This window comes from Dermacentor albipictus, chromosome 4, assembly GCF_038994185.2.
Source record: "Dermacentor albipictus isolate Rhodes 1998 colony chromosome 4, USDA_Dalb.pri_finalv2, whole genome shotgun sequence".
Lineage (NCBI taxonomy): Eukaryota > Metazoa > Arthropoda > Arachnida > Ixodida > Ixodidae > Dermacentor > Dermacentor albipictus.
Genome location: NC_091824.1, coordinates 49,748,766 through 49,776,232, shown reverse-complemented (window position 1 = coordinate 49,776,232; position 27,467 = coordinate 49,748,766). Strand labels below are relative to the sequence as shown.

Sequence of the window (27,467 nt, the reverse complement as noted above, 5' to 3'; positions counted from 1 at the left end):
GGGTCAGTCTGGAGGTGCCGTCTATGTGAAGCCGAGGCCGAAGAGGCGTGTTGCCTCCACCGGGGGGCCTTAAAGGTCCAAACACCCAGCATCGGCTCAACCTCCAGGATCCCCCTTTCCCCAGACACGGCTAAGCCGCGCACGGCTACACGCGGGAGGGTCCAACCCTCGTGTGCTCGGGTACGTGGTGTCGCAACACACCAAACGCCTGCTGACGCAGACGCCCCTACGGGGAATTCCAAAAGAGGTCTTAACGTAAAATTCTCCATAAATGCAAATTCTGGCCATTCCTAACGTCGGATATATAAAAGGGATGGCCGGTGAAGAGCAAAGGGCACTTACGAACGAAAAGGTTTGTCAATACGGCTTCTGGAACCTATTCAAGAGAACGTATTGCACTATATTTGTTCGTAAAAGCAAGCCCCAGCGAATCCTAATGCTGTACATATATTAGCCAACGTGGCCTGCCAATGGCAAAAAGCACTCAAGAACTTTTTTCCAAATACAGCCCGTGATATTTAACTACTGAAATTATCTCGCATATGCCATACACCCTGCATCTAATGTTCCTGATGATCATGTGTGCTTGTATGAAAAGACATATATTCCTACATGAAGCCCACACGACTATGTAAACTTATGGTGCAGGGCATATCGCTCTTTTTCGTTACCTTCCCTGTGTGAAGAATACCTTGAGGGGCTAGTTGGTTCACAATTATTGTTGCGAATTAAGGATTTAATGCAACGATAAGCACGTCATGCAAGGCCAAACATCTAAATAGCGTAAGGGCAAACAAGACCTTGAGAAGATTTGCTGCTTCACGCCATGCTGGATCATGCGTATGCAGTTGTAGAGGTAGTGAATCTGGCTCCATAATTCTGGCCTCACATTCACAAAAAGTTATGATAGAACTGTTTGTAAAAGCACATTTGAGGCAATCTAGGGATACATATATTGTTAGCGAATTAATGTTGCAGGCTGTCGACAAATGACAAACGGCTCACAATAAAACTTTTCTCAATTCGGCCACTGATATCTATAATTTCAAGACACGCCTTTTCAGCCGAATGGAACATATTGGGCTTACCAAACAGTGTCCATATCTTTATCGGTATAATACCTTGTGCGACACAGAAAGCCAGAATTTTTTTCTTGCAGAATGACACGGCGATGTTGGCTTTGCCGTGTGCAAGCTCCTGCTGTGTACGAAGTATAATTGACAAGAACTATTTCAGTGGAAAATTCCTTCGTGATAATCGCATATAGTTACTCTTTCTAAGCCCCTTACACTGGTCATGCGTGTCTTCTTGTGTGCGGTTACTTTGCCTTGCATTCATTCAGCAATACCAATAATTTCATAAGTAGCAGAAAAGAAACGCTCACTGCTATATCCGAAAAAAAAAAAGAAGTACCGAAGTGATCTACTTTTAACGCCCGAGACAAATTCCTACATTCCAGCATGTTAAAGCCTTAGAAGTGAACATACCATTGATTTTTAAACACCGCACTGTCTCCTGCCAATATACAATCATTGAGACGCGAGTCTGCTACATGCACATCATGTTTACTGTGCATAGCAGGCTTTGCTACTACAAATATAGAATGCTTACACAAGTGCTGCAAAAAGAAATTGCAGTCTCTATCCAACCAAGACCCAACTGTTACACACGCTCAACGATGCGTCCCACGATTCGTTTGCCCTTGCTCTTTTATAACGTTTGACTCTGCACACCACCATGTGCAGCTAATCTTTTTCTTTTCTTGTCACAGATGGCAAACAACTATAACCTTCTGCATCTGACGGAGAGGTCGTAACTGACGGCTCAATACAGGAAGTACTTCCGGGGTCAGCGCTGTTCCAGTTCTAGCAAAGAGTTTCGACGAGCCAGGAAGGCAGACAGCCGCCTTGGGAACATCGCGGCAATAAACACTCTGGCAGACATTGGATGGAAGAACGAGCATCCGGACAAAAGTACACAAATAACGGTCGAGTTAGTAAGTGAGCAAGTTCTATTTCTTTTTCGACGACGTGCGAGCTTAGGTCACTGAGGACTAAACCACGTAGAGGAGCTCTGCAGGCATGACATCATTGTGCGTGCGTGTTCGAACAGTGTGTTTCAGCGACGCTGTTTATGATCGTGAGTTAAACAACTAAAAAGATAACAGCGACACATGCTCAAATATAGGCCAGTGTTTTAGCGTCAATATTATGAATATCTTCCATCATGGCTGCGTATTATCGAGGGTGAATATCGTGAAAGGCGCAACGCAAGAAAAAAACCAGGGGACCGGTTTATTCTCAGACAAGACTTCAAAGGTTTCGGTGCTTAGATGCACCTGAGAGGTAGATGTTCAGTGCCAGTAACCGGCGATTGGGGCAGTGTCCACAATTCTGTATACCTGAAAGTGTAGCGGCATTCTATCATTTATTGGAAATAACATCGTGAGGCTATTTAATGACACAGATTAAGGTGGTGACGTTCGAGGAATAAATTGCACCCTATACTCCGCATAGATAACCTACTCGTCGGATTCCGTGGCCACATATTGTTAGGAGGTTCGGAGTATATTCCTAACAATAAGTGGCCACGGAATCCGATGAGTAGGTTATCTGTGCGGAGTATAGGGTGCAATTATTCCTCGAACGTCACCACCTTAATCTGTGTCATTAAATAGCCTCACGATGTTATTTCCAATAAATGATAGAATGCCGCCACACTTTACGGTATACAGAATATATATATATATATATATATATATATATATATATATATATATATATACACATACCTGCATGCATGCACGCATACATACATACATACATGCATGCATACATACATACATACATACATACATACATACATACATACATACATACATACATACATACATACATACATACATACATACATACATACATACATACATACATACATACATACATACATACATACATACATACATACATACATACATACATACATACATACATACATACATACATACATACATACATACATACATACATACATACATACATACATACATACATACATACATACATACATACATACATACATACATACATACATACATACATACATACATACATACATACATACATATACATTATGAGTCAGCGTAGACAAGATAGCTGACCACCAACAACACGTAGCAGCCAGCGTCTCCGATCTTCTTGTCTCTTCCTTCATCCTTCCGCAACAGGACCCCAGGGTGGCGAAGCGCCGTCTCGGCACGTGGCAGTTGAAGAATTGCGAGCGAGGTATGGCTTCAACCGCGAAACGTGCACGACGTCTACAGGCATCTGACTTGAGGATGCATCAAAGTGTAACGGCAAAATCTCGTAGTTTACGTCGTTAACTTGGCGGAGGACTTCATAAGGCCCCTTGTAGCGAGACAGAAGCTTCTGGGACAGGCCAACCCGACAACATGCTGACCAGAGCAGCACGCAAGCACCTGGTGCGAACTTAACATCGCTATGGCAGTGGTCGTAACGCTCTTTTTGTATACGCTGCGAGGCTAATAAACGATATCGGGCGACTTGGCGTGCCATGTGAGCGCGATCGATGACATCACGAGCGTACTCAGTTGCAACACGTGGCCCAGAAGGTAGGATGGTGTCAAACGGCAGTGTGGGGTCGCGACCATGCAAGAGATAGAAGGGTGAATATCCTGCCGTGGTCATGTCGGGACGATTTATACTGACACGTGTACTTATGTTTATCGGGCAACCACGTTTCGCCGCTTAACAACTGTAATCGCAGAGCGAGGGACGCGCCTGCATGTATCCGACGTTTCTGGAAAGTTATCGACGCTTCTATCCGCGTGTCTGTTGTCGCCGAACCTTGTGCTATCAGATTTCATCGCGTGACACGAATGGTGTAGAACTTTGTGGAAGACACGCGGGTCCCATGAGTTAATCTGGAACATTCGACGACTGATCTATAAAAGCCGATGCGCTTGACTCGCTGATGAGTTTTTCCGACGATCGCCGACCGTGTTCGCCGCTATCGTTGTGCTATAAGTGTAGCCTGTTTTTGTGGGCACAGGTTCGCCCAATAAAAGTTAGTTTTCTCGTTCACAGTATTGCTACTGTGTTATTGCTTCTTTCTTCACCGTCACTACCACGTGACATCTGGTGGAGGTGCTTTTCGTCCATGTACAGGACGCCCCCGACAAGCCGTGATCCCAGCCCAGACCGCGAACAGAACACCAACGTAATCCCGGACCACCGAGCAAGCCGCCGTCTTCAACAGCTGCCCCCGGAGCACGGACTTCTACCTGAGAAGACCAAGAAGATTGTGGCCAAGGCAACCGCAATGGCAGCCCCAGCGTCCCCCATCGTCCTGCAGCAGCCCAGGGAACCACCGACGTTCCGCGGTTCCACATTTGAGGACCCGGAAACCTGGCTGGAAACGTATGAGAGGGTCGCTACGTTTAACAACTGGGCAAGCGAGGACAAGCTACGACATGTCTATTTCGCATTGGAGGACGCCGCCAAGACGTGGTTCGAGAATCGAGAAGCCACCTTGACGACGTGGGACCTCTTCCGAAGCGGCTTCCTGAAAACATTTCAAAGCGTCGTGCGAAAAGAGCGAGCCCAAGCTCTACTGGAGACAAGAGCGCAGCTGCCGAATGAGACGATCGCGATTTTCACTGAGGAAATGAGCCGTCTGTTCCGCCACGCCGACCCAGAAATGTCCGAGGAGAAGAAAGTACGTCTACTGATGCGTGGCGTAAAGGAGGAACTTTTCGCCGGTATGGTAAGAAGTCCACCGAAGACCGTCGACGAGTTTCTTCGTGAGGCGACGAGCATCGAGAAGACCCTGGAATTGCGGAACCGGCAATTTGACCGACGCACCAAGCCAACAAGCTACTGCGGAATTCAATCATTGGCCACGGACGATTTATGCGAGACCATCAGGGCCATCGTGCGCGAAGAACTGCGCAAGGTCTTGCCATCGTCGCAGCCTCAAGTGGCCTCGATCGCCGACGTCGTGAAAGAAGAGGTGCACCGATCGCTAGGAGTTCCTGAGGTGCAACCACAATTACCGCAGCCCCAGCCAGAAGCGATGACTTACGCCGCCATCGCACGCCGTCAAGCTCCCCCTCCGCGACAACGCCAGGTCCCTGTAACGCCGCAATTCCGTCGTCCACCGCCGCCGCCGCCAGCACGCCCACCCGTCGCCCAGCGCACCTACGCGAGGAAGACGGACATTTGGCGCGCCCCCGACCACCGCCCGCTCTGCTACCACTGCGGCGAAGCCGGGCACGTGTACCGCCGATGCCCATACCGCGACCTGGGATTGCGAGGCTTCGCCGTGAACGCACAGCGCCCGAGGGAAGGTGAACGCCCTCGTGACATCGCCGATTACCTCGCCGCTACTCAGTGGAGCCCTCGACGACCGTCCCGTTCGCCGTCACCAGGCCGCTACCTGTCACCGCAGCACCGACCATACACCGGCCCAGCCCGGGGCCGCTCTGCGAGCCCATATCCGGAAAACTAAAAGCAGCAACCGATGGAGGTGCGGTTGCTGTTCGTCGAATTGACGAAGATCCTCCGCCGCCGACGAAGACGACGAAGACACCGTCTCGACGACCTAATGACGACACGCCGCCGTCCCGACGAAGTCAGGAAGCCAAGACTACACCGACGAAAGACGACCTGACGAAGCGACGTTCCAGCTTCAGTTCAACACGACGCAGCCGTGATCCGACGCCACGACCTAACTGCAACGCCAGACAAAGAACCACCGACCTTGACGTGCTTCTCGACGGCCACGCAGTCACTGCCTTAGTCGACACAGGGGCCGATTACTCCGTAATGAGTGGACGCATCGCCGCCCAGTTGAAGAAGGTTAAGACTGCATGGGAGGGCCCCCAAATTCGGACCGCTGGAGGGCACCTCATTACGCCGACTGGAATCTGCACGGCAAGAATTACCATTCATGACCGGACTTACCCTGCCACCTTCGTTATCCTGCAACAGTGTTCACGAGACGTCATTCTCGGCATGGACTTCCTGAACCAACACGGCGCCATCATCGACCTGAAGTCTCAGTCAATAACGCTGTCGGAAGATCAAGCGATACCATCGGAGCGCCCTTGTAGCCACCACGCCTTGAGTGTGCTCGAAGATCAAGTGAGCATCCCGCCTCGCTCCAGCATCGTTATTTCGGTCGGCACCGAAACACCCGCTGACGTAGAAGGCGTCATCGAAGGCGACCAACGTCTACTACTCGACCGTGAAATTTGCGTCGCAAGAGGGATCGCTCGACTGCACGGAGGAAACACGAGAGTGTTGCTGACAAACTTCAGCCAGGAGTTCAAGCACATCAACAAGGGCACGACGATCGCATTCATCGAGGAAATACAGGAAACCAGCGATGCCTTCGTCCTCTCGGATTCTGTTGCATCTACCCCGACGACCGTAGTTCCCGAGCCAGACTTCAACATAAATCCAAGTCTCCCCGTGATTAAGCAGCAACAGCTCAGAAGCCTGCTTCGACGATACAAAGACTGCTTTTCGACGTCATCAAGGATTCGACAAACACCAGTCGCAAAGCATCGCATAATCACCGAAGAGAGCGCTCGACCACTACGCCAGAGCCCTTATCGAGTTTCGACGCGAGAACGCGAAGCTATAAGACAACAAGTCGACGAAATGCTGCGCGACGACATCATCCAGCCGTCGAAAAGCCCGTGGGCGTCTCCAGTTGTTTTAGTGAAGAAAAAGGACGGAACCCTACGTTTCTGCGTCGATTATCGTCGACTGAACAAAATCACGAAGAAAGACGTATACCCCCTCCCACGGATAGACGACGCATTAGATCGACTCTGCAATGCTAAATACTTCTCATCGATGGACCTCAAGTCTGGCTACTGGCAAATAGAAGTCGACGAAAGGGATCGCGAAAAGACCGCCTTCATCACGCCAGACGGCCTCTATGAATTCAAGGTTATGCCGTTTGGACTGTGCTCGGCGCCTGCAACGTTCCAGCGCGTGATGGACACGGTTTTAGCAGGATTGAAGTGGCAGACCTGTCTTGTTTACTTGGATGACGTCGTCGTCTTCGCCGGAAATTTCGACGATCACCTTAAGCGGCTTGCGACAGTATTAGAGGCCATCAAGTCATCAGGGCTCACCCTGAAGCCGGAAAAGTGTCACTTCGCTTACGATGAGCTTCTATTCCTAGGCCATGTCATCAGCAAATCTGGAGTACGCCCCGACCCGCAGAAGACAGCTGCCATCGCAAAGTTCCCGCAGCCAATCGACAAGAAGGCAGTGCGCAGATTCCTTGGCATGTGTGCCTACTATAGGCGCTTTGTCAAGGACTTTTCGCGCATCGCTGAGCCGCTGACGCAGCTAACTAAATGCGACGTCGAGTTCAAGTGGGAAACGCCGCAGGCCGAGGCATTTCAAGAACTCAAACGACGCATGCAGTCGCCGCCCGTACTTGCGCACTTCGACGATCACGCCGATACCGAAATCCACACTGACGCCAGTAGCCTAGGCCTCGGCGCCGTCCTGGTCCAGAGAAAAGATGGACATGAACACGTGATAGCTTACGCTAGCCGGTCGTTGTCAAAAGCGGAAGGCAATTATTCTACAACCGAAAAGGAATGCCTCGCCATCGTTTGGGCTACAGCGAAATTTCGCCCTTACCTATATGGCAGGCCATTCAAAGTCGTCAGCGACCATCACGCCTTGTGTTGGCTAGCGAATTTAAAGGATCCCTCAGGACGGCTGGCACGGTGGAGCCTCAGACTACAAGAATACGACATCACCGTAACATACAAGTCCGGACGAAAACACTCAGACGCCGATTGCCTATCCCGCGCCCCCATTGACCCGCCGCCGCAAGATGACGAGGATGACGACGCCTTCCTTGGAATAATAAGCGCGGAAGACTTCGCCGAACAACAACGAGCGGACCCGGAAATTAAAGGCCTCGTCGATTATTTGGAAGGGCACACCGACGTTGTCCCCAGGGCATTCAGGCGCGGATTATCTTCCTTCACGCTTCAAGACAGTCTACTCGTGAAGAAGAACTTCTCGCCAGCCCGCGCCAATTACCTTCTTGTTGTCCCGTCAGGACTTCGTCCAGAAGTATTGCATGCCCTACATGACGATCCGACCGCTGGACACCTCGGATTTTCCCGGACACTATCAAGGATACAAGAAAAGTATTATTGGCCGCGCCTGACCACCGACGTCGCCCGTTATGTCAGAACATGCCGAGACTGTCAGCGACGCAAGACACCGCCGACAAGGCCAGCCGGATTACTACAGCCAATCGAGCCCCCTTGCCGACCATTCCAGCAGATCGGGATGGACTTGCTGGGACCCTTTCCGACGTCAATAACCGGAAATAAGTGGATCGTCGTGGCGACGGACTACCTCACCCGCTTCGCTGAAACAAAAGCACTGCCGAAAGGTAGCGCAGCCGAAGTGGCGAAATTCTTTATCGAAAACATCCTGCTGCGACATGGCGCCCCAGAAGTCCTCATCACCGACCGAGGAACGGCCTTTACAGCGGAGCTCACCCAAGCCATTCTGAAATACAGTCAGACAAGGCACAGGAGGACCACGGCCTACCACCCGCAGACGAATGGTCTTACGGAGCGGCTGAATAAGACCCTCGCCGACATGCTAGCGATGTACGTCGACGTCGAACACAAGACCTGGGATGCCGTCCTGCCGTACGTAACATTCGCTTATAACACGGCGGTGCAAGAAACAACACAGATCACGCCGTTTAAGTTGGTTTACGGCAGGAACCCGAAGACGACGCTTGACGCCATGCTGCCGCACGTAACTGACGAAGAGAATGTTGACGTCGCTAGCTATCTCCAGCGCGCCGAAGAAGCCCGACAGCTCGCCCGCCTGCGAATCAAGAGCCAGCAGAGGACCGACAGCCGACACTACAACCTCCGACGACGCTTCGTCGAGTACCAACCTGGCGACCGTGTTTGGGTCTGGACCCCGATACGCCGACGAGGACTCAGTGAGAAACTACTCCGACGCTACTTCGGACCCTACAAGGTCATCCGACGTATTGGCGCTCTGGACTATGAGGTCGTGCCAGACGGCATTTCGCATTCACAGCGGCGCCGCGCACGATCTGAAGTGGTCCACGTGATGCGCCTTAAACCCTTTTACGGACGCTGACGAACTTCGCCATTTTTGTTCTTTTCTTTGCTACGAGTGCTTTTGTTTATTACCTTCGTTTGTTTATTACCTTCGTTTGTTTGCAGCATCGGGTCGATGCTTTTTAAGAGGGGGGTAATGACACGTGTACTTATGTTTATCGGGCAACCACGTTTCGCCGCTTAACAACTGTAATCGCAGAGCGAGGGACGCGCCTGCATGTATCCGACGTTTCTGGAAAGTTATCGACGCTTCTATCCGCGTGTCTGTTGTCGCCGAACCTTGTGCTATCAGATTTCATCGCGTGACACGAATGGTGTAGAACTTTGTGGAAGACACGCGGGTCCCATGAGTTAATCTGGAACATTCGACGACTGATCTATAAAAGCCGATGCGCTTGACTCGCTGATGAGTTTTTCCGACGATCGCCGACCGTGTTCGCCGCTATCGTTGTGCTATAAGTGTAGCCTGTTTTTGTGGGCACAGGTTCGCCCAATAAAAGTTAGTTTTCTCGTTCACAGTATTGCTACTGTGTTATTGCTTCTTTCTTCACCGTCACTACCACGTGACAATACGCGAACGTCACGTAAGCCAGCGTGGCGTCCCAGTCGCGGTGATCTTTGGAGACGTACATCGGCAGCATCTCTGTGATTGTTTGCGGTCTGGAAGTAACTGTCGAGGTGCACCGTCAGGGAGAATGACGTCGTCGAGGAGACGATTGGCGAAGCCAGTTGCGCAACTCGTCGGCAACGCCTTTGTTATCGCGTAGCGTGTCGCGTATGCAGTAGCCACGGTGATCCACTTGTTCCCACTAGTCGTTGTTGGAAAGGGGCCAAGCAGGTCAAGGGCTACACAAAAGAACGGTTCCGAGGGAGCTTCAATGGGATGGAGTCGTCCGACAGGTGTCAGGGGAGGTTTCTCCCGGCGCTGACACAATTCGCAAGTTAGTTGCGACATAACGACGCACAGAGCGGTAGAGACCCGGCCACAAGAACCGGCGTCGTGCGCGGTCGTATGTACACAAAAATCCAAGGTGTCCCGCCGTCGGTGCATCGTGAAGTTGTTCGAGAACGACGGGTTGCAGATGACGCGGAAGGACAAAGAGTGTCGACTATTCGAGCAGGCCAAAAGCCGACGCGTCTTGCAACCATTCGCCAGACTTCCCAATACTGCCGCAACGTCTGCGTGTGAAGATCAACCCGCACAGCAGCAAGCGTCGCCATCAGAGGACGTGGCACGAATTGTTGGACGTGAACTGGATGTGATGGCGCCCGCAACTTTCTGTCCGCGTACCCCTGATGCTACCATATTTCAGTTCCCCTGGTACAAGCCATCGTTCGCCAAGAGTTTTAAAACATTGGTTTGCAGTCTGTGTGTGCTGTCGCCAATCCCAGAGCTAACGAACGCTCTTCTCTTCTACTATTTTCGCTCCACCCCGACGCTTCTCTCCACGTTATCGCAACCCGACTGAGTGGAGAACCGCGGACGACCAGCCGATCTGTTTCACCTGTCGCCGCATTGGTCATGTGGCCTCATACTGCCGAAACTCATGGCCCTCAAAACCTCGCACCTCCACCAGTATGCTACGGGGATGTTAAGAATACATAAAGACTGTATTTACAATGTATATCTACAGGATGAGTCTAAAAAATCTGGAACTCTGATGCATTTGGTTGCTAAATTTGGGAACGCATATCTCGTAACTTGCGTCATCCTCAGAAATCGTTCATACAAATTTCGATGTCACTGGCTACGATTCCGACACTGCAATACTTAGTTTAAAACTTAAATAGCGAAGCTATGATAATTAGTCAAATTGATTATGATATCTAGTGCGAATAATGTTCGCCTTTCAGAGTAATAAAGGTCAAGAAGTATAAATATGCTGTGTGCTGTGGGCGGTTTATAAAGATTGCGTCAGCAATAAAAAGAGGCACACGGTATATCTTTTGGAATCTCAATACGATACCCTATATTATAGTTGTCACGTTATGGCTCTGGCGCAGTTAGCCTAGTAAGCCCCATCCCATCCACTTTAGGCGTTCCCGCTGCAACAGATATCACTACAAGGAAACTGACTTCGCAACACGGATACTTTATCAATGACAGACTATCTTTTAGAGGCTTTGCATATGCGAAATGCAGAAAAGCGTCATGGTTCCAGGCAAGGTAAAATGGGAGTGAATAGAATGGACGCATCGCGTCTAAACAAAATGGCAACTAAGAAACAAGCAGTTCCAGTGCAAATTTGAAAGCGTGTGGTAGCTACCAGTAAGAAAACAACGAATACTACTTTTCTGTGCCAAGCGATGCACGCAATGCTCGGTCTGCCGTGCTCAACAATGCCGCAGCTCTTCTTCCAAACGAACTTGCTCGCCAAGTTGATGTTTTAGGTTGCCTGTACATTGTTCCGCTTGGAGCAAGGCAAGGAACGTTATAGATAGAAAAATAAGACAGAGTCAGGAGTTTACGTTAAATGCTTTTCTGTACCAACTTTTACAGCGAAGCTGTTAGCCTCTAGTTGGTCGGAATTTTTCGTGGAGTGCTCACCGAAAAACAAGCAGCTGGAAAAGGGGTTTGTGTTTGAGTTTCCGCGTAACAAAATTATATTTTCTTGTATATTCGAATTACAATCAGGTGCTGTCATGTCTGTAGGTTTTGTGCACGTCCTAGTTGACGGCACAGTTTAGTTTCAGAAATAATTATTTTTATAAGGTTTTCTTGCTGATATTGCTCAAAAGGGAGTTATGTATAGGAAGTGCCTCCTGCCTTCCTATGGCCGCTACTGAGTTCTTCAAAGGCGTCTCCTTAAATGTCTAAAAACATTCGTCTAGCGGCTTTTCTAGACGCACGTGCCTTAGACGGGATAGACTGTTAAAAGGCATGATGGGTGAAAAATGCTTTCACAGGCACATTTTAGATCATCAACAACGAAGTCACGCAATATCTGGCTACCTGATAGCGTGCCTTTTCCACCAACATTGCTTGAGACAAAAAATCAAAAAATTCCACGCAAGCATTATGCCTTAGTTTCTGCGCTACAGAGGAGCACCGATAAGTTTGGTTCATGCATGTTTGTGCATTATTCCGTCAGACCCCTATAAACCTTCACAACCATAATGTAGAGCAGTACGGGAGGAACTACACTTGCTCGGAGGGAGAGGACAAGTGTAGCTGCCAGCCGCAGAAGCTTCCCGAACATACGGTTCGCAAGCGTTCAGGCGTGATTCTCGGAGTTGTTTGTGCAAGGACGAAAAAAAGAAACCAAGGCCAAGTAAATTTGAAGAAAAGGGCGATACGAAGGGAACAAGTTAACAGGAAAACGGCGCCCTACTGTTCAACACGGAAAAAAGGACGCTTGTACTCCAAGAGAAAAACTTCGGCAAGAACCTGCGGTGTTGAGCAGTCACACCCAGCCACCGCTTTGGCAGCATAGGCAGGCCTAGAAACAAAGTGGAGCCGACAAGACCGATAACAGATTTTGAAGCAGCGGGAGAATTGCATGGTTGCCCTCAAGGTAAACTTTTCCTCTCGTTTTTCTTTCATTTTCTCTCTAACCTTCTCGTGACACTGCTGCGTTTCGGCAGCTTTCCTTGGGCGAAAAGTCTAAGTATAGGAGCTGAAATGACGCTCCCCAGTGGCAAACACGGTGGTTGAGTTCGGCGCTGCTTCTCTCCCCAGACAACATAAACAGACAGGCATTCGATGCTAGAAAGCGTATGCAAGGCACGTCTTTCGAAACAAAGATGTTCGACCATTCTACCCGAAGTGAATCTCCACATGGTTCAAATCAGATAAGTAGATGTACGCTTGTTTGCTTCAGCCAAAGCCAAACTTTTTCGCGAAATATAACTATTTCAGTCACTGAATCACAGGGGACTGCCAGTAAATGTGTCTGTTATATGGTTTTGTCCCAAGGTAATCTTGAGCTCGTTCGAACAAAGTCGAGGTGGTAGGACGATCTTTTGTGCATTTTTAAAGCACCCTCGCACTTGCAGGGTCATCAAATTTCGATTCACCGTAAAGATGCACATGCTGATTTCGCAGATAAAAAGAATTCGAGCACCTGGTTCAAAGCACATGCACAAGTTCTTTTTGGTTATAGGCATTGCGACGAAACAAAACTTATTTCTTCACAATTACTGACGTAATGCTGAACGTCTAACATCCCGTCAACCATGCTAGTAGTCTTTCCAGTGATGTGGTTCTGTTTAACAACACACGGGCACGCTAAGACGACAGCCACCCACATTTTAAGCAGAGCGTTGACTTTACCCATAGCGTTGTCGGTTTATCTTTGCCTGCTTGAATTTGTGCGCATGCGTTTACGAAATAAATATATGTCAAACTTAGGCCGACTCAAACAAATATAATTTTAATATGGCTGTGACAAGCGAAACATCACAAATGTGTGAGAAAACAACGTACATCGTACTTTTCTTGAGATTATATATATAATTCTGTATAACAGGAACGGCAATCTAGCGTGTTATATTTTAGCACTGACACGTTCATTGCATCTGTATTCATCCTCCTTTGTTACTTTTGTTTCTGTGAATAAATCTTAGTCGGACCTAGCGGTGCTTTTGTGCAGTGTATACTTCAACAGACGAAACAGAGGGAAGGCTACACGACACCGCTCAGTAAGTAGCCGGAACTGCTACACAGCGCCTTGGAAAAGAATTATCAGTAGAAAAGGCAAATAAATTAGCTAAAAAAAACTCCTAGTAAACTAAAATCCGACGACCAGGCTTCTACGACTGTGCGCATTTTGGCGCCAACGAGAAAAATATGAAGAGCTAGAGAAAATAAAAATGCTTGACAAAACGATGTTAAAACAGTCGGTGATAAAGTAACGGAGATACGCACACAAGCGCAAGCGAGTTGTATGTAACAAAGGGTAGCGGTCTTGTGCCGCCAAGTAGCCGAAATCTCGTTGCTGCTGACCAACTAGCAAGCAAGAAAACATTAAGACGCAAAAAAATATTCTAAAAGCCACTCTTGTTACCTCAAAAGCAAGGCGCTAGCACAGAAACTTCCTTATCCCCCGAAGGTGAAAACATAGACGTACAATAAATGTTTAAGAAATGGTGCAAGAAAACGTAATATTTAAAGGTCATCTCAAATGCCACGCTGCCGAAAGGTCAGCCAGATAGCTGCGCCGATGTTGTCCTACTGATTAACGAAAACAGAAAATAATTGTTATCCACAACTTCTCGAAGCTTACAACGCTGCTCACAACGCAATCTCCACAAGTAATACACCGAAGAAACATCAATACACACGTTGAAATAATATTGCCTGTATATTTAAATCGTAAAAAAATGGCTGTGGCTTAGCTAAGGTTAAGCCCAGGATGCGAAGCATACTAGCCTTTATTTTAGTTGTTGAACCACTGTTTAGCCTGGTGAACTGCTGTTGCTTGGCTATATTTGGTTCGGCTAGACGAAGAAACAACTCATGCGTTTCTCTGCTTCGCCTTCAAGAGTGGAACGCGAGAGCGTTCCCGTCGACCCGAACACAAGGATTCATAACGCTACAAATATCGACTGAATAAATTTAGCCTATTTAGACATTGGCATCCTCAGAGTGCCAAAGTTCCTTCATGTACGTATTTCGAAATTACCAGCATGCACTACAATGCCACAGAAGGGATGTTTCGCACACCGCAAAGAACATAAGGTCACAGCCTATCTATATAATCCCAACTTTCCTTCTGGGCCGTCCAGCGAGCCCATGATGCGTCCAGAAAGTTACAACTCCCGGTCCCAGCGTGGGAGTAGCCCGCTCTATGGCACCTTGCGCCCCGTAGCTCGCAGGACCTTTCATTAATGTTACTCCATCCATCCATCCATCCATACTGCAGCAGCATGCAATATAGAGGTGTTGGATAAACAATACGTATCACTTACATTTCTTTCTAATCCTTACTTTTGTAGCGAAGAGAGACGCTAGTGGGTTCAGTGCTATTGGCTCTAAACGCTAGTAGGTCGAGCGCTCCTGCTCAGCAACGGCTTTCGTGCTTGGAAGCTGCGACTGCCCTGCCGTCGACATGGCACTGCTCCGAGCTCTGCCAAATAAACACCTTTAGAATTGGTGGAGGTGCTGGGTACCCTCAGAGGATTATCCTGGAACTCCGGTCCCGTACCCTATCATCTACCATGCCCCAAGACGCCTCCCAGCAAACGCCTCCTACTGCACCCACTGCGTGTCCCGGGGTGCCTCGTCATCACGACCCACCTATCTACACTGGAGCGGACGACACTGACGTGGACGAATGGCTCACGGCGTACGACAGGGTAGGCGACCATAACAAGTGGGACGAAGCGGCCAAACTGAGCCTTGTTCTGTTCTACTTCGCTGGAGTGGCCAGCCTGTGGTATAACAACCATCACGAAGAGTTCCAGACATGGTCGGAATTTAAGACTTCCCTCGCCGATGTATTTGGTCGTCCTGCTGTTCGCAAGCTGCATGCCGAGCAACGTTTGCGAGAACGAGCTCAACAGCCAAGCGAAACATTCACCAGTTATATCGAAGATGTCCTGGACCTATGCAGAAAAGTCGATTCGACCATGGCGGAGTCTGATCGAATCCGAAACATCCTGAAGGGCATAGAATACGACGCCATTAACATGTTGCTGGCCAAAAGTCCACGCTTTGTGGCTGAAATTGTCACACTGTGCCAGAGCTATGAAGAACTCCGCAGGCAGCGGTCACTGAACCGTCGATCTCTACCGCGTGACGAACACCTCACTGGCTTGGCTGCCATGTCCAACCAGGCAGCGTTGCTCGCAGAAATGAAGGCATTCGTCCGCGAGGAAGTTGTGCGGCAACTCTCGTTGATGGATTTTGCACAGCCGCAGTCGGTACACGCGCCTACGCCAAGTTTTGCGCCTCCGCTTCACCGCGTCATAGCGCAAGAACTGCACGAAGTTTTGCCTGAGCACCACTAGCGTGTTCCTGCGGCTGAGCCTCGCAGCTACGCCGAAGTCATGGCCAGGCCCCAACAGATCCCGACGGTTGTGCCCCTCAGCTACGCGGAAGTCGTCACCCAGCCTCAACAACTCCCTCAACGGGGACCGCTCACCTACGCCGAAGTCCTCGCTATGCCCCGACAACAGTCTGCTATGCAATCACTTCACCAGCCGCCACGTCCAACGGGTCCTTCCACATGGATGGGACCTGCCGCAACGACTCGGTGGCATACAGCGGACAATCGACCGATATGTTTTGCATGCGGCTATGGAGGCCACGTCGCACGCCAATGTAGTCGCGTGCAGTCGCCTAGCGCTACACCATATGTGCCAAGTTCAATGGTGGGTTCTCCGCGCCCTTAGTACGACGACGAACCTCGGGCTGCGTCACCACCATTCCGCCGGTCCGCCAACATCCGCCGCTCAACTTCTCCACGCCGACGCTCCCCATCACCGATGCGGCCTCGTCCAGAAGCTCGGGATGAGGAAAACTAATCGTCGCAGTCCATAAGACAAGGGCTGCGACGCCGTCGAAACGCGAAAGTCCTCAACGTTGCCCGACCAATGTGATAGACGTGTTAGTTGACGGTGTGCGCTCATATGTGCCCTCGTGGATACCGGAGCCGCTGTATCAGTTATGGACGCAAAGCTTTGTCGCTTCCTTCGAAAGGTTACGACGCCCATTGCTGGATTCGCCCTCCGCACAGCAGGTGCACAGCGCATTCTCCCGATTTCGGCATGCACCGCTCGTGTTCTCATCGAGGACGTTGTATACGTCGTCGAATTTATTGTGATTTCCTCGTGCTCTCACGAAGTTATCCTGGGGTGGGACTTTCTCGCCTGCCACGATGCCGTCATTCATTGCGCACGGGCCTAACTAGAACTGTCGCCGATCTCAGACATGATGCTTGCCGATAATGCTTCTTTCGAGAGCAAAACAGTCGTCAGGCACGACACCAACTTCCCTCCCAACTCGTCAGTGATTGTATCAATGCATTGCAGCAGCCTCTTTGACGGCATCGCACTACTTTCTCCGTCGGGCCGCTTTTATACTCGAAAAGCTCTGCTGCTGCCTTTTGCAACTGTGAGCGTCTAACAGGGCTCCACTGCTATTTTTGCCTGTAAGCCCTTCTCATACCCTGTGATGCTGCTTCAAACCGAATGTCTTGGCCACGTGGAAGTGATCGACGCCGTTCAAATTACATATGTTCCCGAAGACACATCCTGCGCCAGTTACAATACGCTCGGTTCTCTCTCTACGTCCGACCCTTTGCCCACAGGTGTGTTCGATTCATCTGTTGCCAATGGCCTCACCCCACCTCAGCGTTCGCAGCTTCTGCGCATCTTAGAAGAATTTCGTTCTTCTTTTGATGTCGGGCAACCTTCTCTGGCCCGGGCGCCTGCTGTCACGCACCATACTGACAATGGCTCCCAACCCCCATTGCGGCAACGACCATATCACGTGTCTGCCACAGAGCGTCCTGTGATTAATGAGCAAATGGACGATATGCTTCGCCGCGAAGTCCTCCGACCCTCGAACAGTCCATGGGCATCCCCTGTCGTCCTTGTTACGAAAAAAGACGGCTCGGTACTGTTTGAACCGCACCGATGGCACCGGCTGTTGGAATCTCAGCGCTGCCACCAGCTATTGGAAACTCAGTACTGACACCCGTTGTTGCAACCGGACCGTTGGCGCCCGTTGTTGCAAATGGGTCGCAAGCCCCAAGGGTAGCGTTGGCCTGGCGGCCTGGGGCACACTGGAAGCATCCGAAGGTCCCAGCAAAGCATGAGGCGACTGCTAACAGAACAACTTGTTTATTCTAGCATCGCAAAGAGCGGGCGGTCAGGTCGACCGAAGTAGAGAGACGGGTGAGCACGTTACTCAACAGAAGAAATCGGAGCCTCTCTCCTGGCGTCCGGGGGCAGCTGCTCTTATACTCTTGGCGTCGCGGGCAAGAAGGAAGGTCACGGGACGACACCACGTGACAGCGGCGACGGACGGACTGAGAGACACGTTGGGACAAGGAGGTGACGCATCAGCCGGGCCGGCGCCGGTCAGACCTCCTCGCTTCACACTGGGGGAGCTCCTCTCCCCGGCTGCCGCGCTTTGACAAGCGTGGGCACACACACACACACGCACACACAAAGACACGTGGCACTGAACATGCCGGGACGCGCTCGGCGGGGATGCGTCGCGGCCGCTCCGAACGGGCCAAAATGTCCGACGTTTTAAACGAAGCCCCGACGTCCGTTGCATCCGCGCCGGCCATATCGCGCGTCGTAGAAGAAACGTAACAGACCGCCCCGCCGGCGGAGGGAGATCCCGATGGTCAGGGGACTGCATCCGCTGTCCGGAGGGATGTCGCTCGATGATGCTCATAACCGAAGTCGGTCGTCCCTCGGCGTTTCTTGAGCGCAGCGCACCGAGAAGGCCTCGTTCTCACGTTCAGGTTCACACAGGACACTGCAAAGTGACTTCAGGAGAGTTGCCATTTTTGTTCTCTTTCCCAGCAAGCGTTAGAACTGCGCCGAAACTCAGCCGCTCAGTCAGCAAGCACGGCACAACCCTCACTAAGCTATGCCAGGCTCTTTCCCCTTTTATACTACTGCCTAGTTCCTTACAGTAGTCTAGCAGCATCCAGAACGCGTCCACAAATTGGAAAATTGCACTAGAAAGCACATCATGACTTTGAAACACTACACAAAAGCAATATGTTAAAAATCCTGCCTCAGGAAGAAAAACACCAATAACAAACAATTTTGAGGTTGATTCCCACGTTAGGGGCTTCGACTTAAGCCATCGGCGTTACCGTTGAGACTCCCCTTTTTGTAACGCACCTCAAAAGATTGTTGTTGCAAAGCAAGGCTCCAGCGCAGGAGGCGGCCATTTGTGAAAGAGATAGTCTGCAGCCATTGGAGAGGGCAGTGATCCGTTTCGAAGCATGCGAAGCGGAGATCGCAGCGAGCGACCGTACACTAGCTCAGCAGGCGAAAACCCTGTAGCCGCATGCGGCGCGGTCCGTAATGCAAACATCATCCCAGGCAGAAACAGCTCCCAGTCAGTTTGTTGTTCAAACCACAACGCTCTCCACACGCGCTTCATGACGGAGAGGAGCTTCTCAACGGAATTCGACTGGGGGTGGTGCACTGAGCTGTGTAACAGCTTTACCCCACACCTTTCGAGAAAGGCTGTCGTCAAAGCGCTAGTGAACACTGTGCCCTGATCTGATTGGATTTCCGCAGGAAAACCAACTCGCGCAAATATGGACAGTAGCGCATTGACTATCTCAACTGAGTTGAGTTCTTTAAGCGGCACTGCTTCAGGGAACTTTGTCGCTGGGCACATCACAGTCAAAATGTGTCTGTACCCCGTGGCTGTTACCGGCAGAGGTCCCACTGTATCAATAACGAGCCGTCTGAAAGGCTCCGTAATGATAGGTACCAACTTCAACGGCGCCCTCGATTTGTCCCCTGGTTTGCCCACCCGCTGACAGGTGTCGCATGTCTTCACAAAGTTGTCTGCGTCCCGAAAACACCCTGGCCAATAGTACTCTTGCAAGAGACGGTCCTTAGTTTTCTTAACTCCTAGGTGTCCGGACCACGAACCCCCATGCGACAAGCGCAACAGATCCTGACGATAGCACTGAGGCACGATCAGCTGATCGAACTCCACTCCCCTGCGGTCTATATACTTCCGGTACAGGACCCCACCTCTTTCCACAAAGCGAGAGAAAAAAAAAACATTTATTAGAACCATCGAGGTGGTTGCTCTTTTTCCTTGGCGATACCTTCCTTGACAATGCAGCGTATGTTTTCTAGGCTGCCATCCTTCTTTTGCTCGGCTATCAAAGCCGACCGGCTGACTTTTAGCAACCTATGAAGTCCGTCTGACGTAGGCGCGACGAGCAAATCTGCAGATAGCTCTTCTAACTTTCCCGCATCGGGCATTTCTTCTCCAGTATCTGGTGCCTTTAACGCTACAGGCTCAATTTTATTCAGTTCGGGCGTGCTCTGAATATCAGCTTGCTACGCCTCTGACCCTTTCTCATCGTTCGACAACGTCGGCCCCGCAACTACCGCCTTTGCAGCGAGCTCCCGAACCTTCGATCTGGTTAAGGCCTGAACGCTAGCCTCACCAAACAAAAGCCCCTTCTCGCGCAGGAGGTGATCGGACCTGTTCGAAAATAGGTACGGGTACTGGGCGGGCAGCATAGATGACACTGCCGCCTCCGTCTCAAGTGCTCCGAAAGGACCTTCAATAAGCACTTTTGCTACGAGCAGACACACGCTATGAGCTTCCACGGCTTGCTTAATCCATGCGCACTCGCCCGTGAACATATCGGGTTCTACGTAAGAGGGGTGAACTACATCCTATGTAGCTGCGGAATCGCGAAGCACTCGGCACTCTTTCCCGTTCACGAGGAGGTCGCGCATGTAAGGCTCGAGAAGCTTCATGTTCTCGTCAGTGCTGCATAATGACAAAAACACGACTTTTGTTTTTGTTTCTGGACACTGCGCCGAAAAGTGACCCGGCTTCTGACACGTATAACAAACGCGCGCTTGCCTCGCCTCGAACCGCTTTCTGCGTTCGGCTTCGGTTGCCGCCGTCTCCTTACGTTCGGTCGGACTGCTTTCACTCGCATCCGCACTACGTGTGTCCCCCTTTGCTCTCATGGGCGTGAACTTCGGCCTCTCAAACTTGGAGCCAAATTCACCCTTTTGACTGTCCTTAGCTCCGCGAGCCCGACGCGTCACAAACTCTTCGGCTAGCTCAGCAGCTCTAGCCACCGTACTAACGTCTGGCTTGTCCAAGACCCAGTACCGCACGTTCTCAGGTAACCGACTATAAAACTGTTCCAGCCCGAAACACTGCAGAACTTTCTCGTGGTCACCAAACGCTTTCTCTTCTTTGAGCCACTCCTGCATGTTTGACATAAGCCTGTAGGCAAACTCTGTATACGACTCACTTTTGCCTTTCTCATTTTCTCGAAACTTCCGACGGAACGCCTCCGCTGACAGCCTGTACTTTTTTAGCAGACTCGATTTCACTTTGTCGAAATCCTCTGCCTCCTCTCTCTCCAAGCGAGCGACTACGTCGGCCGCCTCGCCGGGTAACAAAGTGAGCAAGCGCTGTGGCCACGTTTCCCGAGAGAACCCCTGCTTCTCGCACGTTCGCTCAAAGTTAACCAGGAACAAACCAATGTCCTCTCCAAGCTTAAACGGCCGCATTAGGTCAGTCATTTTGAACAATACCCGTTCTCCTGCACCGTGTGCCTGACTTCCATTACGAACGCGTTGCATCTCTAACTCGAGACGCTTCATTTCCAAAGCATGATCGCGCTCTTCTTTTTTCTCCCGTTGCTCTCGTTCTATCTGTTCTTTACGTTCACGCTCATCTTTCTCTTGTTTCTCTCGCTGTTGCTGTTGCTGTTCTTTAAGTTCGCGTTCCTGTCTTTTTGCCGTCTCCTTCTCCTCAATGGTCTCAAGGCATTCCGACAGCTCGTCATCCTCAGCTCCTAACTCAAGAATAGCCCTTAGCAGTTCTGGTTTTCTGAGTTTGTCTGAGACATCCAGACCCAACTGTCTTGCAAGCTCCAACAATTTCGGTTTGCGCAACGACTTCAAATCCATGGCTGCTCTGAATGCTGCTTTCTCTACTGCCTACTATTGTCTTGCCGCAACTAACCCGGCAGCAACGACAACCACAATTACCAGCTCTGTTTCTGACACTAACAAAAGCCTGGCAAAACTCAGAAGAAGAAAGTCCCGCACTCACCAAACCTCGCAGCCAAGAATTCAGCGCAGTCGTTCCGCTGCAGGCAACCAGTCATCACACAGGGCTCGTTGCACTGCTCCCGGATGGTCGTTGTGCTGCTCAGCATACAGTCAACCGCATATCTTCGCTGCTGGCCTCCGTTGTCGCGATCTCACCGCTGGCAACCAGATGTTTGAACCGCACCGATGGCACCGGCTGTTGGAATCTCAGCGCTGCCACCAGCTATTGGAAACTCAGTACTGACACCCGTTGTTGCAACCGGACCGTTGGCGCCCGTTGTTGCAAATGGGTCGCAAGCCCCAAGGGTAGCGTTGGCCTGGCGGCCTGGGGCACACTGGAAGCATCCGAAGGTCCCAGCAAAGCATGAGGCGACTGCTAACAGAACAACTTGTTTATTCTAGCATCGCAAAGAGCGGGCGGTCAGGTCGACCGAAGTAGAGAGACGGGTGAGCACGTTACTCAACAGAAGAAATCGGAGCCTCTCTCCTGGCGTCCGGGGGCAGCTGCTCTTATACTCTTGGCGTCGCGGGCAAGAAGGAAGGTCACGGGACGACACCACGTGACAGCGGCGATGGACGGACTGAGAGACACGTTGGGACAAGGAGGTGACGCATCAGCCGAGCCGGCGCCGGTCAGACCTCCTCGCTTCACACTGGGGGAGCTCCTCTCCCCGGCTGCCGCGCTTTGACAAGCGTGGGCACACACACACACACACACGCACACACAAAGACACGTGGCACTGAACATGCCGGGACGCGCTCGGCGGGGATGCGTCGCGGCCGCTCCGAACGGGCCAAAATGTCCGACGTTTTAAACGAAGCCCCGACGTCCGTTGCATCCGCGCCGGCCATATCGCGCGTCGTAGACGAAACGTAACAGTACGGTTCTGTGTAGACTATCGGCGTCTGAACAAGATCACTCGCAAAGATGTATACCCGCTGCCGCGAATCGATGACGCCATCGATAGCCTACAAGGAACAAAATTCTTTTCATCTCTAGATTTACGCTCCGGCTATTGGCAAGTACCCATGGCTGACGTCGATAGGCCGAAGACAGCCTTTGTCACACCCGAGAGCTTATACGAATTTAACGTCATGCCGTTTGGACTTTGAATGCACCACCAACCTTTGAACGCATGATGCACACAGTTCTCCGCGGTTTCAAGTGGCACACGTGCTTATGTTATCTCGACGACATTGTTGTTTTTGCCTCTGACTTCACCACGCACCTTCAACGCCTACGGCGTGTTTTGACGTGCTTAGCTAACGCTGGCCTCCAACTGAACCTAAAGAAGTGCCGATTTGCAGCGTGGCATCTCACGATACTAGGTTACGTCGTCCCGAAGGATGGAATCCTCCCCGATCCAGACAAACTTCGTGCCGTAGCTGAATTTCCTAAACCGACGTCCGTCAAAGAACAGTGCAGTTTTGTAGGTTTGTGTTCCTACTTCAGGCGCTTCATTCGCAATTTCGCCGCCGTCATATTACCCCTGACGAAGCTCCTTGGCAGCAACGTGGTCGTCCAAGTGCGACGAGGCGTTCACTAAGCTCCGTCGTTTGCTGACGTCTCCTCCCATTTGGCGCCGCTACGACCCAACGGCACCTATTGAGGTACACACATATGCCAGCCGTGTTCGCCTCGGCGCTTTCCTAGCGCAGCGCAAAGAAGGGTTTCCTGAATATGTTGCGGCATATGCAAGCCGTATGCTTACTAAAGTCGAGACCAATTACACCATCACGGAAAAAGAATGCCTGGCGATCACCTGGGTGCTTACCAAGTTCCGGCCCTATTTGTATGGTCACCAATTTGATGTCGTCACGGACCACCATGCACTATGCTGCCTGTCGTCATTGAATGATCCCTCAGGCCGTCTCGCCCGCTGGGCGCTTCGCTTACAGGATTACGATATCCGCGTACTGCACCGCAACTGACGCCAGCATGCTGATGCTGACGCCCTCTCACGTTCTCCCTTGTCAGACGACAATGCCTGCTGTGCAATATCTCAGCTTGACGTTTCTTCCGTCGACATTGGGACCATCGCTAGTGAGCAGCGCAAGGACCCCTGGATTGCCTCCATCATAGGCTGCCTTGCTGATCCGTCATCGCAGCCAACCACTCGTGCATTGCGCCGTCAAACTCGCCACTTCGCCATTCGCGACGACCTGCTTCACAGACGCAATTACACCTCTGACGGCCGCCAGTGGTTATTAGTTGTACCTCGAAGCCTGCGTTCTGAAATATGCGTATCGTTCCACTCTGATCCACAGTGTGCTCACTCACGACTTTTCAAAACCTACCAACGCCTCCGACGACGCTACTAGTGCCGAGGAATGTACAACTATTGAATAAAGGGAAAATGAGACATCCACCGGTTCGTAGAAATTGCTACAAAGGAAACCCATACGGGTTCCTCGAATGAAAAGCCTCATAGTTGAAGAAAAATTCGTCCTGGTCCGGGACTCGAACCCGGGACCTCCGCCTTTCCAGGGCAGCCACTCTACCATCTGAGCTAACCAGGCGGCTAGCAGAAGGCAGGGCGAAGTCGAATTTGTCGACAACACGAAGCAAAGGCAAGAGTTTTGACGCAGTAGTTCTGCGGAAACCCGCAAGGTGGAGAGAAGTAATGAATAAAGGGAAAATCAGACATCCACCGGTTTGTAGCAATTGCTACAAAGGAAACCCATACGGGTTCCTTTATTCGTTTATCCTTTATTCATTACTTCTCCCCACCTTGCTTACAAACCAGCTTTTCGCACGTGATGGTGACTCTTCTGCCACTGAAAAAGGAGGATTCGCCGCTACACATCCTGAACGTGTACTGCCCACCTAAAGCAAAAAACGTAACCTTCTCCACACTCCTGAGCAGAGCTATCAGGGTAGCAGGACGAGACCCGTTACTAGTAATGGGAGATTTCAACGCGCAGAGTCCCTCATGGGGCTATCATCGAGAAGACATACGAGGACGGAAGCTAGCGGAGGCGGCGTCCGCGTTAGGTCTAACCCTACACACTGACCCGGCGTGCCCCACGCGGATAGGGAACTCGGTGCAGAGGGACACGTGTCCCGACTTAACCTTCACGAAAAACGCGAGGCAAGTGGAGTGGACGAATACGGAAGAAACTCTCGGTAGTGACCACTGCCTGATCACCATAACGATCCGTACGAAACCCCTTACCAGGCCTACGGGGCACACTATGCTGCCGGACTGGACGAAATTTAGAAAGGAATACGAGGTAAGCTCCATCCAGGAGCAGGGATATCAAGCCTGGACAAAACAGCTGCTGATCAACCTGCGTTCGACGGAAACGCAGGTAAAGCTCTCAGAGGCGGTGACGGACGTGGACACCCACCTCCTCCACCTCTGGGCAGCCAGACGCAGCATGGTCAAAAGATGGCGTAGACAGAAGCATAACCGAAAGCTAAGAGCTCGGATCGCGGCAATCACTAAAGAAGCGGCGGAGTACGCGGCGCAACTCGCGGACGCGAACTGGGTAGATAGGTGCAACGCGGCCGCTGGGCAGATGTCTAGCAAGAACACATGGCGCCTCTTCCGGGCACTCATAGATCCCAACCAGACGCGCACCGAGACGCACAAGCACCTGCAGAGAGCGGTACATGCATTTCAAGGAAATACGGCCCAGCTTGCACTGAAGCTTCGGGACCAGTACCTGACCACAACCCAAGATCCAAGGGGAGACGCTTACAGATACAATGGAGCCCAAAATGCTGAGCTGGACGAACCTTTCAAAATATACGAACTCAAGGCCGCTCTAGCGAGGATGAAACGCGGGACCGCGCCAGGAAGGGACGGGATCTCGGTAAAACTCCTAGCCAATCTGCCGGACCGCGCATACGAATCCCTCCTAGAACACTTTAATTCGATTTGGGTGGGCGAAGCTCCATTTCCCACGGAGTGGAAGACGGCGCTGATAACTTTCATCCCCAAGGCGGGCAAGGCCATAGATACGGATAACCTAAGACCTATTTCTCTCACCTCGTGCGTGGGTAAACTGATGGAAGCTATGGTCAGAGACAGACTATCTGAGTACCTAGAAAACAAGCGAGTCTTCGCCGACTCGATGTACGGCTTCAGGCCAAATAAATCGCCTCAGGACATCCTGCTGCAACTCAGAAGGGAGGTACTAAACCCGATCGAACATCCGAACGGGGATAAGATAGTGCTGGCCCTAGATCTAAAGGGAGCCTTCGATAATGTGACACACGAGGCGATCCTCACACACCTATCAGAGACGGGATGCGGCAGGAACGCTTTCGAGTATATAAAACGCTTCCTCACGGACAGACAGGCCTACGTGAGGATCCAGAACGCGGAACACGGCCCCTTTCTATTAGGCACGAGAGGGACGCCACAGGGAGCGGTGCTATCCCCCTTGCTTTTCAACTTGGCAATGAAGAACCTGCCGGTCCACTTGGAGAAAGTCCCGGGTGTGCAACACGCGCTGTACGCGGACGACATCTCCATTTGGGCCACGCAGGGCTCTCTCGGTGAAATGGAGGCCAGCCTGCAGGAGGCGGCCACCGCGGCGAACGAATACGCGAAAAGATGTGGCCTTCATTGCTCCCCTCAAAAATCCGAATTCGTGCACATTCGCCCCAACAAAAAATGCACAAACAAGATAGAATTGAGACTTGGATCGGAACCGATACCCGAAAGAAAAGAAATTAGAGTCCTAGGTCTTTTCATCCACCAACGTCGGCTGGCGACGACCACGCTCGACAAACTAAAGAAGGTGGGAGATCAGGTGGGCCGAATGGTCCGCAGAGTCTCGAACAAGAAAGGGGGACTGCGAAGCAAAGACGCCTTGCGGCTGGCCAATGCCTTTGTAACAAGCAGAATCCTGTACTCGACCCCCTATCTCCGCCTCAACAAACACGACCAGAACATCATCGAGGTGATAATACGCAAAATGGCGAAGAAGGCCCTCGACCTCCCGATAACCACGTCTAACCTGAGACTCCAAGGTCTGGGTACGACGAACTCCTTCGATGAACTTAGAGAAGCCCACCTCACAGGTCAATACACGCGATTATCGCAGACGCCGTCAGGACGCCGCCTTTTGGCCCGTCTGCACATAGAACACACGACTCTAACCGAAGAGAGAGTAAGACTCTCTCAGGAATGGCGTTACGCCCTGCACGTAAGACCACTCCCAATTAAGATGTCCAGGGACGACCACGAGGGTAGACGCAGGGCCAGGGCAGAGGCCTTAGCTCACCACTACGGAAGGAAACCCGGGGTATACTACGTGGACGCATCCGGCCCGCACCATGGCGGGTGGTACACGGCGGCAGTGATCCACGAGTCCAAAACGGTGAACGGGCTCACCTTCAAAGCCCGAAGCGTCACTCAAGCAGAGGAAGTCGCCATCGCTTTAGCGGCAACACACTCCGATTCCAAGACAATCATAACCGACTCGCGAGGGGCGTGTCGGAACGTCCAACAGGGCTGGGTCCCGTACCTGGCCTACCGGCTACTGCAAAATAGCTCGTACGTAGGAGATCCATCCCACCGCTTCATAGTCT

At 51.3% G+C, this 27,467-nt stretch overlaps 1 non-coding gene across 1 annotated transcript; it reads right to left on the bottom strand.

Moving 5' to 3' along the window:
• Positions 1 to 24,367: 24,367 nt before the first annotated feature.
• Positions 24,368 to 24,442, bottom strand: TRNAS-GGA (transfer RNA serine (anticodon GGA)). The gene has a single exon. It is a non-coding gene; the product is annotated as a tRNA-Ser (tRNA).
• Positions 24,443 to 27,467: the final 3,025 nt, after the last annotated feature.